Genomic DNA, 14760 nt, shown 5'->3' on the forward strand with positions numbered 1-14760 from the left:
GGATAGACATATATACCTACATGTAGACATACATAGATATACATACATGTATTTATATATTTAAATATACATGCATTACTTTTGTTTAGAGGTGCATGCTGAAATCATAGGACTGGATAAGATTACTAAAACAGAGTATATATATATATATATATATATATATATATATATATATATGTAGATAGATGGATAGATAGATAGATAGACACAGGCCTGGCTCTTGGGGAAAATATCCATTTAATAAAAATATAATAATAAGCTATCAAAAGAGATAAAAAATATCAGCAAGACAGAAAGACAGAACAAAATGATATGGAAAATGAAAGAGGAGAAATACTTTTGAAAAAACTAGTAAGTAATAAATTAAATGTTGCATAATAGTCCAAGGATGAGGACTTAGAAAAGGCCTCTATTTTACAGAAGGAAGGTTTAAGCACTTTGCCCAGGATCACATACCTGCTAAGTTGTCTGAGGAAATATAATAACTCAAGTGTTCCTGACTCTATCATTGTTACTCAATGTCCTGTGCTACCTTCCAATCTCCAGTCAATGGAAGAAATTTTGCTCACTCCATATTAATTTTTATCCAGACTTAGAATTTCAATTGTGTGGGGAATTTGTGGCACGGAGACTAGATTTCTGTAGAGAGAAACCTCCTAGGGAACTATTACCTTAAAGAACAGTTTGAGGCATTCGAGGTTGAGGAGCTTGTCTATGACTTGGTTGGTTGATTATTGTCCTTCATTCTCAAAGAGGACCAAAATGGCATCACTATATTGGAGTGAAGGTACAAGTATATCTGACTGTGGCTAACCAAACACACAAAAAGTTCACATGAACATTTGGAGTGGAGATGGCTCTAAATTTGCACATTTCACACTTCTTTGAACTACTGCAATTCTGTTTTGTTCATAGAGTACAATGTCTTCCTTGATGTGAGCTGCCATGCTGAACAGTCCTGTGCTTGCATCACATAATTGATTCCAAAGTAATTGACATCAAAGGCAAAATTGAACTTGCTTTTTCCTGACTTCAAGCTCTACTCTTTGCCCCTTCATGCTACAGCACAAATTCCCTCAATGGACCTTCCCTTTCTAAGTGTCCTCTCTTAATAGGGTTTCTGATTGTTTCATTGAACTAGAGAGGAGGATGAAAATTTACTAAGAATTGAAATACAACAGAACTTTTCAAGTCTTATCTTTTATCAAAGTATCAGTAACCCTCCAACTCTCTTTAATCTTTAAATATTCCACTTTTCTCCACCAAACTCACCTGAACATTTGTTATATGTCTAAATTAAGAATTATACCAATATATTTAGAAGGAAAAGGTTAGTGTCCTGGTTTCAAGGATGTGCAAGTACAATGTTTCTTTTCAGTTATTAGGATGATACTATTCTATTTTTAGTTTAAGACCTGCATTCCAGGAATACTATTTAATCTTTTCATGTATCCAGTAAATCTTTTATTGATTACTTTGCTATGTTGAAAGTCAATGTGTAAGAGAAAGATGTGTAAGGTACAAGGCCTCATCTCAGGGGCCTTGCAATCTGGTGGTAGGAAGATGGAGGAAGAAAACAAATGACAGACATGATTACAATATGCCCAGTGAATCGTTTCTTATAGATTCCTTATAACAAAATTCTGCTACAACGATGCAATATATTGCATAACAGTGAAAACTCTTATAAGGATATAAATCCACAGAGTTCTAGACTAAGAATCTAGAAGATATGGGTTCAAATTCTATCTCTGAAATTTATACCATGGATAAATTAGTTCAACTTTCTGAACCTAAGTCCCTTTATCTGCAAAATGGAAAGAATACCTATGGCACTTACTTCATATGGTTGTTGAGAGATTCAAATGAAACATTGCCTATATATATGTATATTATCATTTGTGTGAATGAAAGTGTAACAATATACTAACCAAAAGTTGCTTAAACTTTAGGGAGAATTTGACAACTTATTTTTGTATTTCTTCTGCAAAATTAGCCCATGTTATAATTTAAGTAACCACTAATATTAAGCATTGGGTGATCTAGATCAATTGTCCCCACGGAAATCTGAAACCTACATGCTATTAGCACTTTGTAACCTTTGCCTTTCTTTCCTCAGAATGTTCTAAAGTGATAGCTCAGCTCCAAACTCCAATAAATTATTTTACAACCTGCTTGGTAGCTCTGTCAATGTTCTGTTACAGGAAAAAAGAGAGAGAGAGCAAGAGACTTTATCCTCTAAACAACGTGATAATCACTCTTACAAAATCCAAGGGGGAATCCCTTAGATATAACTTAAGACTGTTTTCTTGCAACTATATCCTAATTAATATAGGATTATTATATTATAATATTTTATGTTATATAAAATAAGACACTTTAAGAACTGTATTTCATTGAACAACTCTATTATCTGTCATTTCTACTATATTGTGAAAAAAAGGCTCTGAAAAAAACATTTTGATAGAAGACTGTTAGGAGAGTCTGAAGGAAAATGGGGCAAAGTTCAATTTTGGACATGTTGAGTTTGATGGAGCTGGTAGAATATGCAGGAAGACATCCTCCTATCCAGAAGGAAGATGAAAAACAAGAGCAAGAACAAAGACAACACCAAGAAGAACAAGAAAAGCAAGATCAAGAACAAGAACAAGATCTTTGCAAAGGGAGATGGAATGTCATGGACAGGGCAATGAGGCCAGTTAGATCAGTAAGTTGAATAGATAAGGGGTGATAATAAGAAAGCAGGCTAGAAAAAAATAGGTTAGAAATAACTAGAGGGCTTTAACATCAGAAAAGTTTATATTTTATCCTAAAGGCAATGGGAAACCACCACATTTTTTCTTTATTGTTCTGAGTTCTACCTTTTGGGATGACACATCTATCATAAGAACTTAAAATTCTGCATTTTGCTTGCAGGAAAACATTTGGCATCTGCTGTAATCACAATTAATGCATAAATCATCTCACATCAAAAGGGAAACTGCCAAAAGGTCCATTAGTGAGTAAAGTAAGAATCTTGAGATGGATGGCTAGAAGTCATAGGTTGGAAAAAGTGACCAGAAGAATCCTCGGCTGCCTACTTCCATATTTAAGCAATAGTCTAGCAGCTCAAATGACTCAGATATCACAGACTAGGAGAAACTGTAGCAGATGTGAAGTTGTGGCTCATTTCCTTGTGTATCCTTACCCTTAGAGCACTTCACACAGACAGCTCCATATTCCTCCAGCTTCTACCTGGAGCCCTGGGAAACAGAGCAAGTAAAGAATTCCAGGGGTAGGGGTATAGGGTCCGGGATAGTAATATGCAAAACAGGTAGATGGTCTGAACTCTCTATGTATATGTGTATGTATGTATATGTATACAGACACATACATCACACACAGAGACACACTGTCAACCTTTTTCCAAAGTTTGGTCAAAGAAAGACAAACAGAAGTGGGTCACATGCATGATTTATTCCTTTCAATGTCTGCAGAGCTACAGATTGAACTGAGGTCACCAAAGGAGTGGTAAGAGGCATTATAAAGTTATAAGCAAAGAAGTGCCCCTCATTCAAGATGTCTGATCTATTGTCAGCCAATTTCAGTTTCCATAAAGCAAGAAAGTACCCCTGACTCAGGAGGTCTGTGCAAATCCAATCTGGTCTTGAGTTTGCTGACACAATAGGAGGATTTCAGGTTAACTCAGAGAACATCACAGAGGACTGTTAATATGTTAGTACAGAAGGACTCAAATCATCTTATCTGATTGGCCAATCAAGTTTTCAGTCTTCTTCAGGTGATGAGGGACTCAAGCAGGTCTCACAACACATATATCTATTTATATCTTGTCATTTTTTATAAAATTCATATGAATCTATATGGCATTTGTAATGATTATACTATTTAGATCTGTTGGAGTTTCCCTATTTTCCAGGGAATCCTGACCTGAAGACTGGGACTGTAGTCACTATACTGCAGCAGAACATGATCAATTAAATCTTCTAACATGCTAACAATCCTTGCACTTGTAACTGCTAAGCGAACCAAACCAAGTGCTTCATTTCTGTTCCATCATGCAAACTCTTGCTGAATGATCACAAAGCTCAATGAGCTTAATGACACAAGACAATCAGAGTTCAACAATTCTAATAACTTGGAAACTGTTTGCAAAGGACCTAAAAATGTCTGTATTGTCCCCAAAATATGTGCATGTGTGATCCAGCCATGATGATTTTCTCAAGACCTAAGAATAGCTGTGTATAGTTTTCATGTTTAAAAACCCTAGCCCTGCCATAAGCAAGTCCATCTTCTTAGAAGATAGACTTCACTTGCAAGATATTTTCCTCATTCTGAAATTAGGCTGCTATTTTATTTCTGATTCACCTGTCTCTGGCCTGCTTTGCTCAGCTTTAGATATCCACAAGTTAGAGACTGGTCCAGTCAGGACTATATTTAAAATTTTGTCATTCTTATTGGCACCTAAAGTGGGACTGGACATAAAATGAGTCCATTGGACTCTCCAGAAATGGACTAGGCACCACCAAAAATTTCTAAGGAGTCTGACCCCACCCTCATGTGGCGAGTCTTCTGTCCTTTTCCTGCTTTAATCTCTGAGCTCTTGCCTTGGTCAAGTTCTCATTCATTTAACTGGTAAATACACGTCCAGATATGGACTATGACTGTATTGAACATGAAACCAGACCACTGGTTCCAGTACCAGTACCAGTGGAAATGGACTAGATTCCACCAAAGATTTATTTCTCCTCAGTCTGACCACTCCTCATCTGGTGACTCATTTGCTTTTGTTCTTGCTCCAATTTCTGAACTCTTGTCTTTTTTTTTTTAATGGATTTGTGAATCTCTTTTTTTAAAATTATATCTTTTTATTTCCAAAATATACATGGATAATTTTCAGCATTCACCCCTACAAACCCTGTGTTCTCATTTTTCTTCTCCCTTCCCTCCACCTCTTCCCCCAGTCGGCAAGTGATCCAATATATGTTAAACGTGTAAATCTTCTATACATATTTCCACAAATACCATGCTGCACAAGAAAAATCAGATCAAAAAGGGGAAAAAAAGAGAGAAAGAAAACAAAATGCAAGCAAACAACACCAAGAAGAATGAAAATACTAAGTTGTAGTCTATTTTTCAGTTCCCACTGTCTTCTCTCTGGGTGCAGTTGGCTTTCTCCATTATAAAACCATTGGAACTGATCTGAATCACCCCTCTGTTGAAAAGAGCTATGTCTATCAGAACTGATCATCACATAATCTTGTTGTTGTTGTATACAATGTTCTCTTGGTTCTACTCACTTCATTTAGCATCGATTCATGAAAGTCTCTCCAGGTCTCTCTCAAATCACTCTCCTGATCACTTCTTATAGAACAGTAATATTCCATAACATTCACATACCATAATTTGTTCAGCTATTCTCCAACTGTTGGGCATCCATTTATTTTCCAGTTTCTTGCAACTACAAAAAGGGCTACCACAAATCTTTCTGCACATGTGCATCCCTTTCCCACTTTTATGCTCTTCTTAGGATACAAGCTCAGTAGAAACACTGCTGGATCAGAGTATACACATTTTGATAGCCCTTTGGGCATATGAATTCCTGTCTTTAACCTGTTCTCACAGCTCTGGCCACCCTCAGGTTAAAGGCCAGTTCTATCCCGTTGACAATGCATATATATGTAAATATGTGTGAATATGCATAAATATATACACCAAACATATACACCAAAATATCCCCAAATCTCTAAACATCATGAAATTGCTAAGTATTTCATGTCCACATGGAACATTATTTTTTTAGAGAAACAGTTTAAACTCATGTTTCTATTTGGTTTTTAGTCCATTATTACCTCTCCTAAATAGAATTAAACAAATGCATCACCTAGCTGTCTTTGAAATCAATCAAATGACTGACTACATATTTAGTGCAATTGACACCTATAAAAATCACTTTTAATGGCTTTAGAACTGTGAAATGGGCCATAATATATTTAGATACTATCTTAGCAAAATACCACACAATATTAATGAAATATGGGGCTTATGCTGTAAGGCAGCTATAGAAAAATAAACACTTCCTAGATTGTTAGACATTTCCAAAGCATGATAAGCAGTTAAAAAACAAACCAGAACAAGAAATACTTCTAAAACAAGTAAACTCTTACCACTTTACTGAGCAGTAGTAAAAAGTTGTTTACAGGTAAACAACACTGGACTTGTCAAATAGAACTCAAAGTGGTTTAACTTCCTCCCTTTAATGGCAAAGATTTGTGGTGAAATCCAAAGGCCCTTCTTAGGTGGCATCCTCATGTACTAAGCCAATTGATTGTAGACAAAGAAGTACCTAGCAAAATGTGACTCATTGGATAGAATTATATTTCAAACGTTTGCTAGCTTTCATGGAAGGACAGGCAAATCCCCATACTACAAATATAGTTTTCAAAATATTTGAGAAATAAAAAATAAAAATAAAAATTGAGATTAATTAAAAAAATATGTTTTTAAATTGATAAATAAAACCAATGGATTGCATTAAACTAGGCTTATCATAGATCAAGTTGTTGGCCATAATCACCCAGATATGATACTGCTAAGTAAAATCTTGAGAATAATATTTTATTTTATTTTTTGTTGAGGCAGTTGGGGTTAAGTGACTTGCCCAGGATCACACAGCTGGGAAGTATTTAAGTATCTGAGATCAAATTTGAACTCAGGTCCTTCTGAATTCAGGACTGGTGCTCTATCCACTGCACCTCCCAGCTGCCCTGAGAATAATATTTTACTAGATTTTAAGATGACAAATATTCATAATCTCCAAACGATTTGGAATGAAAAACCTTAAAAATGTAAAAACCAAGCAGAAGACATCAAAATTATGAGCAAATAGGATAAGGCCCATATGTATACCCAGTCTGCTTCTGGAGTTGTGCCTACATTGAAATAAATTTATTCCAATACAAGAAGCAATTTTTTTTATCCACCTGTGCAGATTGCAAAACATTAAATGTTAAAAAAAAAAAAATTAGTATAACATAACATTTATTTGTCTCAAAGGCAGTTTCTATCTGATCTCTATTAAGTAAGATGAGAAGAATAAATTTTCTAAAATAATAATAATGCTTATGTTTATACAGCTCATGGTGAAATAAAAGAATACCTATGCAAATGAGTTCACAGAACTGTTGTGTGGTTCATGAGTGAAAAATATTTTGTAACTCAAAAGGCACTATATAAATGTCAGGTGTCATCATCATGGCATAATCATGGAAACTGCCAATAGCTGAAAAATCTTGGAAAGCTAAAGAGGTCCCATGTCAAATTAAATAAAACAAATGATTGTGACAAAAATCTTGTATATTAAAGATTTTTGAAGTTATAAAATACAAAAAGTAGGAAAGAATGATGAGCAAAAAATCCCCCAACATTCAGAAAAGGATTACACACACACACAAAAAAACTTTAAATGTTTTGAAATTTAATTCTTCCCCTCCCCCACTGTCATCCACAATCTACTAATGATTCAACAGATGGTTTGTCAGCATTACAGATTAGGTTCCCCAAGAACAAATAAGGCCAAACTAACCTCATTTTCTCTTTGTATAGTGTTATTAGATAGGTAGATAGAAGGCTGTAGACATTCAGAGGTTTTTTTTTGTTTTGTTTTGTTTTGTTTTTGCATTGTTTGGTTTATCTTCTTAGCAGAATGTAAGTTTATTCAAGGCAAGGAATATTTTTCATTTTCATTTTTGTATTCTTAGAACCTAGCAGTGACCAACACAATCATTATTTCAAGTGACTAATGTATTTCAGAAAAGCGCTTAAAAGACTTTAATACTATATTTGTGAATAAAATATAGAAATGTAAGTTATATAATTTGGAGGCTTATTTTGAAGAAATGTATCAGAGAGTGTTGGTCAAAAGACTGATATCACCCTCAAGGCAAATCTCTTCTGGAATACTCTGGGGCCTTGCCCTTGGGGCTGGCATGTTCAGTATTTTTTTAATCAGTAACTTAAATGAAGATGAATGATATGCTTACCAAATTAGGTAGATGATCCTAAGTTTGATTATAAAGAAAGGATGTTAGAAAACTGAATCATAATTCTAAATAATCCCAAGAAATTTTGAAAAAAAAATTGGCCCAAACCAATAATATTGAATATGGATAAATATAAAGTGCTACATTTAGTTTTCAAAAACTGAATACACCAATACAAGAATACTGGGCATCACTTTATGTGAAAAAGCCTTGAAGATTTTAGTTGACTATTAGCTAAAGATAAGCTAACAGTATGAGGTAGCTGTTTCAAAAGTTAATGGAATTTTGAGCAGCAATAATATTAAGTATAGAATGTCCAGGTCGTGGGAGGTAATAATGGTCCTACTGTAGACTGTGCTTGTCTAGAATATTGTGTTCAGTTCTTTGAGTACCACAATTTAAGACAGACACTGATGACTGGAATACATCCAGAGTAGGGTGGCCAGGGTAGAAGAGGGTCTACAAATCATGTTGTGTAACACAGATGCTCTTGATGAAGAAGCAGGTGATTTTAACCAGAAAATATGGAACAGAGATTCAACTTATTCTATGTACTTCCAGAGGGCAAAACTAGAACCAATGGATTGGAATTTTTTTTGGAGGGGGCAGATTCTGATTCAATGCAAGAAAGAATTTTGTAATAATTAGAGTTGTCCCAACACTGGACAGACTGATTCATAATAAAGTTTCCAATTAGGGTCTGAATGGTTCTTCTGCATTAAATGAAAAGTTTTCCAGTTATCTCTAAGGTAGAGCCTATCCTAAGATGCACTCTGAATGCATCTTAAATATTGTTAATTTTATGGTCACCTTTCTGTATGTGCCAAAATGTTTGTGGCAGCCCTGTTTGTAGTGGCTAGAAGCTGGAAAATGAAAGGATGTCCATCAATTGGAGAATGGTTGAGTAAATTGTGGTATAGGAACATTATGGAATATTATTGTTCTTTAAGGAACGACCAGCAGGATGAATACAGAGAGGACTGGCGAGACTTACATGAACTGATGCTGAGTGAAATGAGCAGAACCAGGAGATCATTATATACCTCAACAATGATACTGTTTGAGGATGTATTCTGATGGAAGTGGACCTCTTCGATAAAGAGAGCCTTAATTGATCGAAGATGGACAGAAGCAGCTACACCCAGAGAAAGAACACTGGAAATGAATATAAACTGCTTGCATTTATGTTTTTCCTCCCGGGTTATTTCTACCTTCTGAATCCAATTCTCCCTGTGCAACAAGAAAACTGGTTCTGCACACATATATTGTATCTAGGATATACTGCAACCTATTCAACATGTAAAGGACTCTTGCCATCTCTGGGAAGGGGTGGAGGGAGGGAGGGGTAAAATCGCAACAGAAATGAATGCAAGGGATAATGCTGTAAAAATTACCCTGGCATGCATTCTATCAATAAAAAATTATTTAAAAAAATTATGGTCACCTTGTGAGATACTGGGGAATATATTCTAATTAACTATTTTATAGGGAAGGAATTGGAAGCAGTTTCCTGATATTCAGCAAAAGTCTTGAGACTACTAAGTGGTGTCATAAAGAATAAACACAAAACTTCTGATTCCTAGTCTTGTAGGTATAGACTTATTGGTTATATTCATTCTATTGATGGTATAGTACTTTTGGCTTAGAGAGTGACTAAATTATAATACACAAATATCAAAATTAATCAATAGTTAGTAAGCAAATTTAGAAACCTTTCAAATAGTCGTCATTGTTGTTGTTGACCCTTTAGTCATGATAGGGTGATGTCTTTTGTCTAGACACAAAGATTACAACGATAACTTCCAAAAGAAGGATACCCCAATTCTCATAAGTAGGGCAAATTTTGAATGTTAGGTTATTGCTTTTAAGAACTAGTTTGTTACCGTATGCCATTAGTCACTGGATGATATGAGCTGTATGGCATAATGGACAGAGGACTGGATTTGGAGTAAGAAGGCATGAGTTTGTCTCCTGGATCACCCACTTAATTCTGGTGTGACTTTGAAAAAGTCAGTTAGCTCCTTTCACACACCTTTTGTTTCTTCATTTGTGAAATATAAATAATAATAGAACTACCTCTCTCATTGAATTGTCCTGAGAAACAAATAAGATTCTATTTATGTATGAAGTTCTTTATAAATATCAGACATTATTGATTTGTCCAAATCATCTTGGAGTGCTATTTACAGTCTGTGTGGATTTGGGGGAGTCTCCCTTTTTGTAAATCTCATTTTATTTTATTGTGAAGATATAGGGGTTGTGCTCAATGAATTCTGGGATCTCTTCTAGAGACTAATTTTAAAATGTAAGAAGGTTCACTTAATGTATGTGCTACCCAAGCAAGCATGCATAAAACTTACTTAATTTATAATTATTTTTTCCCTCCTTTGATCTTTAGAGAACTTGTGTGTGTTCATTTTGATCCAATGATATAATGCCTTAGATTTAATTCTTTGTACATTCTGGAAGACCTAATATAATATTGGATTTGGAAAAGGCACTCAAAATTATTTTAATAATAGAACATGGGAAAAGATGTTTCTATTAATGTGAATAAAACTTGATCAATATAAAAATATTTTATGAAATAATTAGAAGCAGCAATATTATCTTAAAACAGTAAATAGTGAAATGCTAAAATCTTTTGGGGGAAGCCAAAATGTCCATTTATATTCAGTGTCTGACATATCTGTCTTCTGTCTTTCTATTACTCCTAGGATTTAATACAGAAACTCTCTAATCTGACATTTAAAGTCCATCACAATCTGACTCCAGCCTACCTACCAGACAAATTTCATATTACTTCCCTTCACCCACATTCTATATTTTAGCCACACTGAATTGTCAACCATTCCTGAACTTGACATTCCATTTCCTAACTCCTTGCCCATCTTGGCACAGGCTGTCCTTCTTACTGGTATATATTCCCTTCTTCCTTTTGTCTCTCTTGACATCCCATGTTTCCTTCAAGGTTCAGCTCAGTCACTACTTCCTTTTTTAATTTAATATATCTTATTTTTCTCCTAATTACATGAAAAAACAATTTTTTTAACATTTAAAAAAATTTAAATTCTAATTTTTTTCTTTTTTCCTCCTTCCCTTTACCATTCCCTGAGAAAGTAATTAACCTGATATGTTATACGTGTGCAATTACATAAAACATTTCCTATAAGTAATTTTGTAGAAGATAACAACAATAAAAAAAAAAGAATAAAGAAAGTTAAAAAAATGTTTTTCAGTCTGCATTCAATCACCCTCAGTTCTTTTCCTGGAAAAAATTTATCATTTTTCTTCACGAATTCAGGCACTACTTTTTTTTTTTCAATAGTATTTTATTTTTCTAAATACATGTAAAGATCGTTTTCAACATTCAATTTTTACAAAACTTTGTATTTAAAATTTTTCCTTCCCCTTCCTTTGCATTCCCCCCTCCCCAAGACAGTAAGAAATCTGATGTAGATTAAATATGTTCAATCCTTTCAAACATGTTTTCATATTTGTTATATTGTGCAAAATCATTTCAAAAGGAAAAATCAAAAGTTTGTGAAGAGTTTTAAATACCCAATGGAAAAGTTTTTATTTGATCATAGAGGGAACTAGGAGACAATGTGGTTTACTGGGAAAGACACTGCTCAGATCTGTTGGCTAGTATGTAGAGAATGGATTAGAGTAGGGACTTGAAGCAAAGTGATCACTTAAGAGATTTTAATAGATTGGCAAAAGCTGATAGTAGGTGTATGAATGTAGGGAAGAGGAGAGATGCTCACGGTTGTGGACATAAGATTTGACAAATGACTATTTAATTGAAATTAATTTTTTGCTGCTCTTTTTAAAAAGTTCAGTTATATATATATATCTCACAAAACTCTTTCCAATTAAGTGGGTATTCCTTTAAGTACTTTGGGCTTTAAGAGAATTTTTCTCATCCAGAAAGTGTACTATGGGGACTAAATGTGAATCACAACATAGTATTTTCATCTTTTTTTCTGTTTATTTTTTTCCTTTCTTTTTTTTCTTTTTGATCTGGTTTCTCTTGTGCACCATAAAAAATGTGGAAATATGTTCAGAATCACTATTGATCAGAGAAATGCTAAGCAAGACAACTCTAGGGTACCACAACTCTAAGTGTCTAAGGACACTTCTTGTCTAAGATGACAGGAAAACATAATGATAAATGTTGGAGGGTATATGGAGAAAACTGGGACACTAATACATGGTTGGTGGAGTTGTGAACTGATCCAACCATTCTGGAGAACAATATGGAACAATGCCCGAAGAGCTATCAAACTGTGCATAGCCTTTGATCCAGCAGTGTCTCTACCTGACCTGTATCTCAAGGAGATCATAAAGGAGGGAAAGGGACCCACATGTGCAAAAATATTTGTGGCAGTCCTTTTTATAGTGGTAAGAAACTGGAAATAAATGTTTGCCCATCTATTGGGGGAATAGCTGAATAAGTTATGGTATATGAATGTTATGGAATATTTTTGTTCTTTAAGAAATGATCAGCATGATGATTTTGGAGAGGTCTAGAGAGACTTACATGAACATCTGGTGCTGAGTGAAATGCGCAGAACCAGGAGATCATGTACATGTACAAGATGATTATATGGCGATCAATTCTGATGGACATGGCTCTTTTCAACAATGAGATGATTGAGGTCAGTTCCAATGATCTTGTGATGAAGAGAACCATTTATACCTAGAGAGAGGACTGTGGGAACTGAGTGTGGATCACAATATAATATTTTCACTTCTTTGTTGTTTTTTGCTTGCATTTTTGTTTTCTTTCTCATTTTTTCCCTTTTTGACTGATTTTTCTTGTGCGGCAAGATAATTGGGTAAATATGTATACATATTTTGGATTTAATATGTATTTCTACCATGTTTAACATATATCGGAAGAGGGGAATTTAGAACATAATGGTTTTGTAACATTTGTCAATATTGAAAAATTAAAAGCTTTAATAAAAAAATTAATTACCTTCATATACCATAACTTATTCAGCCATTCCCCAATTGATGGGCAGCCACTCAATTTCCATTTTTTTTTTGCCACTATTAAAAAAGCTACTACAAAGATTTTTATACATATGGGTCTTTTTCCTTTTTTATTATCTTTTTGGGATACAGGCCCAGAATAGACACTGCTGGTTCAAAGGATATGCAGTTTTATAACCCTCTGAGCATAGTTTCAAATTGTTTTTTAGAATGAGTGTGCTTATGTAGAGGGTCACAGACAGTGGGGGAACTCTGGGTGAGGTATAAGACTCTCCAGCCCAGAGGGAACCTGCTGATAATGTCTGGTTCAGCTCCCCATCTCCCCTAAGGGCTCTGGGCCTTCCTGAAAAGTCAGGGGGCAGTGTTGTGATTGAAGCAGAGAGATACCAAGTGGCAAACTACATACAACGATCAGTAGGATGATTTCAGAGAAGCCTGGGAAGATTTACATAAATTGATGCTGACAAGTAAAACCAGAAGAACATTGTACACAGCAACAATAAGATTATGTAATGATCAACAATAAGATGATCAACTCAGATAGATGTGGCTCTTTTCAATGGAGAAGTGATTCAGGCCAGTGATGAAGTGAGCCATCTATACCCAGAGAGAGGACTGTGGGGACCAAGTGTGGATCATAACATAGTATTTTCACTTTTTCTTTATTGTTTGCTTGCATTTTGTTTTGTTTCTCATTTTCTCCCCTTTTTGATATGATTTTTCTTTTGCAGCATAATAATTGTGGAAATAAGTATAGAAGAATTGCATATCTTTAATATATATTGGATTACTTGCCATCTAGGGGAAGGGATAAGGGAAAAAAATTTGGAATAAGGTTTTGCAAAGATAAATGTTAAAAACTATCAATGCATATGTTTTGAAAATAAAAAAAAACTTTTAAAAAATAAAACTAAGGTGAAGAAATATAAATTAAAAAATAAATATGTTTAGAAGAATTGTACATGTTTAATTTATATTGTATGACTTGCTATCTAGAGGAAGGTGCTGGGGAAATGGGAGGAAGAAAAATTTGGAATACAAAGTTTTGCAAGAATGAATGTTGAAAACTATCTTTGTACATATTTTGAAAATAAAAGGCTAGTATTAAAAAAAAAAAAAGAAGTCTTTTCTAAATAAGGCATTAAGGATTAAAGTATAATGAGTCTCTTATGTTCTACCTAAAAGAAATCAGGCAGAGGGCCTGAAGAAAAGTTGAACTTTTTTATTACTGAAAGTGCAGAAGCTTCTTCTACCAATGCAGATGAGCATTTTGTTTATAACATCGTCCTGGGGTACACAGTGACAATTAGAATGATCTTCTATAAACTTTGCCACATTGTTTTTATACTTGTTGAAATCTAAGCTTTTGTTATAAAATGTACCTTCTCAAACTTTTATGTGTAGTTATTAATATTGAACATTTGCATAGTACTACAAAGTTTGCAAAGCATTTTATTTTGCCTGATTTATTTTATATGTGATATGGTTAGCTGTTTCATTATGTCCAACTCTTTTTTCCACTTGACGTTTTCTTGGCAAAAACACTAGAGCAATCTTGTGATTTCCTTCTCAAGCTGATTTTACAGATGAGGAAACTGAGGCAAACAGGATTAAGTGACTTACCCAAGGTCACACAACCAATAAGCTTGGACTCCAGAAGATGAATCTTTCTGACTCCAAGCCACTGGCTCTGTACACTGTGGTGCCACCTAGCTGCCCT

At 34.4% G+C, this 14760-nt stretch overlaps 1 protein-coding gene across 1 annotated transcript in view; it reads right to left on the reverse strand.

Moving 5' to 3' along the window:
- SLC9A3 (solute carrier family 9 member A3) overlaps positions 1–14760 on the reverse strand; it is a 128992-nt gene that overhangs the window by 101773 nt on the left and 12459 nt on the right. The window lies entirely within an intron of this gene.

Source organism: Antechinus flavipes, chromosome 1, assembly GCF_016432865.1.
Source record: "Antechinus flavipes isolate AdamAnt ecotype Samford, QLD, Australia chromosome 1, AdamAnt_v2, whole genome shotgun sequence".
Classification (NCBI taxonomy): Eukaryota; Metazoa; Chordata; class Mammalia; order Dasyuromorphia; family Dasyuridae; genus Antechinus; species Antechinus flavipes.